We start from the raw sequence: 3,199 nt of genomic DNA, 5'->3' as shown, positions 1-3,199 counted from the left end.
CCTCTATTGTAAAAACCCATGAAAAAGTTCGCACACAAAATGTAACAATCTTTGTTGGTTACAAAGGATGGCAGAGGTGGGGGGGAATACTAAATAGGCAATACATAAGTGGTATCTTGTGTGAAGGTTGCGGCAGTACACAATACAGGGGAAACCAGCACAACTTGTACAAGGAAAGGTCATGGAAGCTCCATAGACACATCCAAACTCCCTGAGGGACTGAATTGCTGGGTGGAGGGCTCTGGGGACCGTGGTCTCAGGGAGCATGTTGCTCAGTTGGCATAGCACAGTTTGTAAGGACAGTGTTCTGTATTCTGCCTTGGTTAGTCGTGTCTGGGGTCTTGGAAGCCTGTGAGCGGCCGTCTGGGATGCTCCACTGGTCTCATCCCTTGGGGGCAGGGGAGAGTGTAGAGAGCAGGATGCAAGGAAGGGGTTGATCCAAAGGACTGGTGGACTGCGGCTACCGGGGCCTCCACTGGACTGAGTCCAGTTCGGCTGGGTGGTGCTCGCTGCCACTGATGACTGCTCTGAAAGGGATCAAAGCAGAGGGTTCTGGACGGAGCTGGGGAAGGATGTAGAACAAAATTCTAACTCACAAAAGAAAGACCAGATATGCTGGCCTGGAGGAGACTGGAGAGGCCCCGGGATTGTGGGCCCCAGACACCCTTTTAGCTCAGTGGTGGGGTTACTTCCGGGGTTCGCAGTTCAGCCTGGGAGTGGACAGCCCCATGAAGCCACATGGGACTGGTGAGGCTTGGCAGTCCGGGGACTGGGGCCAGAGGGCAGAGGGGGCAGGGAGGCTGGTGATGGGGAACCCAAGGTTGAGTGGAGATAGTGTTGATGTGTTGTGAGGTTGTTGACCATTGTCATGGGGCAACATGTGTACTAAGTGTTGAATGAGAAACTATTTTGTTCTGTGGGCCTTCATCTAGGGTGAGAATGGCAGCACAATAGGAGGAGCGTGGTCGATGTCACTGAGCTGTGCATGTGGAAGTTTTTGAAATGGTGTGTCTATGGTTGTGTATATTTTCACCAAAAAAAAAAAAAAAAAAAGGAGAAAGAGGGTCAAGAAGGGAGGGGATTGACATGTTGTGGGGTTGTTGACCAGTGTCATGGAACAGTATGTGTACTGCTGTTTCATGGGAAGCTATTTGTTCTGTGGGTCTTCACCTGAAGTGCAATGGAAAGAAAAAGAAAAAGAAAAAAAAAAGGGCACAGGCTTGAAAACCATAAGGAGCACTTATACTCTGCACACACGAGGTTGCCAAGAGTAGGAACTGACTCAAAGGAAACCAACAACAGTCTGGAATTTGAGGATTAGCTATTAAAATTAGCACAATAAATAGTTATAAATGTTACAATACTACTTGCAAAGTATAAAGAAAACAGTTGCTGTAGAGATGATTCTGACTCATAGCGACCCTACAGGACAAAGTAGAGCTGCCCCATAGGGTTTCCAAGGAGCAGCTAGTGGCTTTGAATTGCCAGCCTTTTGGTTAGCAGTCAAATGCTTAACCACTGAGTCACCAGGCCTCCTGCAACGTATAGTACTACAAAATAAATCCTGGTAAAGCTTCGTAAGTGAGATGACCCTTCGTTTGGTATTTATCACAAAGCAGTTATTTGCAAGTAGACCAGAGATCTTTCCAGGCAAAGCAGGTCTTACGCTAGAAGGCATAGAATTATTGAATAAATAATTCCTCTATATGTAAGCAATTCTCATGCCAAAATTATGGAACATGAATATGAGAGAAAGATAAGCAATAGGCTGTATGGTTAAGTGAAGGCCAAATATGCGGTCACTTCTAAAAAAAAAAAAAAAAAACCATTGCTGTCGAGTCGATTCTGACTCATAGTAACCCTATAAAAAGAGTAGGCAGTCACTTTTAGGAGAGACTAAAGGATGTAAACTATATCCCATAAGCAATGGTGGAATATATCAAGAATTTTAAGTACTGGGAATAAATGGATATTTGCTATAGATTATCCTTTAGGAAGATGTACTGGAATAATGACACTGGAGATAGGAAAACAGATTAGCTGTGAACTAAGACATAGCAGAGAGAGAAGGTTGAATAGATATAGTAAGGATGATAGCTGTAGAATTATGAAGTGTTTTATTCCTCATCATACTTGTTGGAATATGCTTGTTGAAGGTTCCTATTACCAGAGGATGGCTTGTCTCTGATCCTGCTGTATCTTTTTTTTTGTCATGGGTGACTGCTTGAATGATAGCTCTGCTAGGGATGGATTGGAGGCACCTGGAACCCATCCACTGTAAGCCCCCTCCCTCTTTTTTTTTAATTGATGTAATTAAATGAAGTTTACATTTCAAGTTAGTCTCCTATACAGAATTTTTTTTTAACATACTTTGTTATGAGACCCCAACCGCTCACCCCATTCTGCAACAGCACACTCCTCCCCTCCGCCCCTGATTCCCCATGAACATTCAATGAGCTCCTAACTCTCTCTGCCTTCCCCTCTCACCTCTGGACAGAAGCCGCCCCTTTGGTCTCTTATATCTACTTGTCTAAGAGGCACATTCTTCATGAGTATCACTTTATGTCCCAAAGTCCAGTCCAATCCCTGTCTGAAGAGTTGGCCTCAGAAATTGTTTTAGTTTTGGGATGATGGAGAGACCAGGGGCCATGCTTTCTGGGGCGCCTCCAGTCTTAGACCATTAAGTCTGGTCTTCTTCCTAGTATTTGAGTTCTGCATCCCATCGTTCTACTGCTCCATCAGGGACCCTTTGTTGTGTTCGCTGTCAGGACATTCATTGGTGGTAGCCGGGCACCATCTAGTTCTTCTGGTCTGAGGCTGATGAAGTCTCTGGTTTATGTGGCCCATTCTGACTCTTGGGCCAATACTTTCCTTATGTCTTTGGTGTTCTTCGTTCTCCTTTACTCCAAGTGGTTGGGACCAATTGATGCATCTTAGATGGCTGCTTGCAGGCTTTTAAGACCCCAGACGCCACTCACCAAAGTAGGATGCAAACATTTTCTTAATAAGGTTTGTTATGCCAATTGACGTAGATGTCCCCTGAAAGCATGGTCCCCAGACCCCGCATCCCTTCTACTCTGTCTCTCAAAGTATTTGATTGTATTGAGGAAACTTCTTAGCTTTGGTTTAGTCCAGTTGTGCTGGCTTCCCCTGTAGTGTGTGCTGTCCTTCCCTTCACCTAAGATCATTCTTATCTATT

Source organism: Trichechus manatus, unplaced genomic scaffold (genome assembly GCF_000243295.1).
Source record: "Trichechus manatus latirostris isolate Lorelei unplaced genomic scaffold, TriManLat1.0 scaffold00002, whole genome shotgun sequence".
In the NCBI taxonomy this organism is placed as follows: domain Eukaryota; kingdom Metazoa; phylum Chordata; class Mammalia; order Sirenia; family Trichechidae; genus Trichechus; species Trichechus manatus.
The sequence above is the reverse complement of the archived record's forward strand: the minus strand, read 5'-3'. Positions refer to the sequence as shown.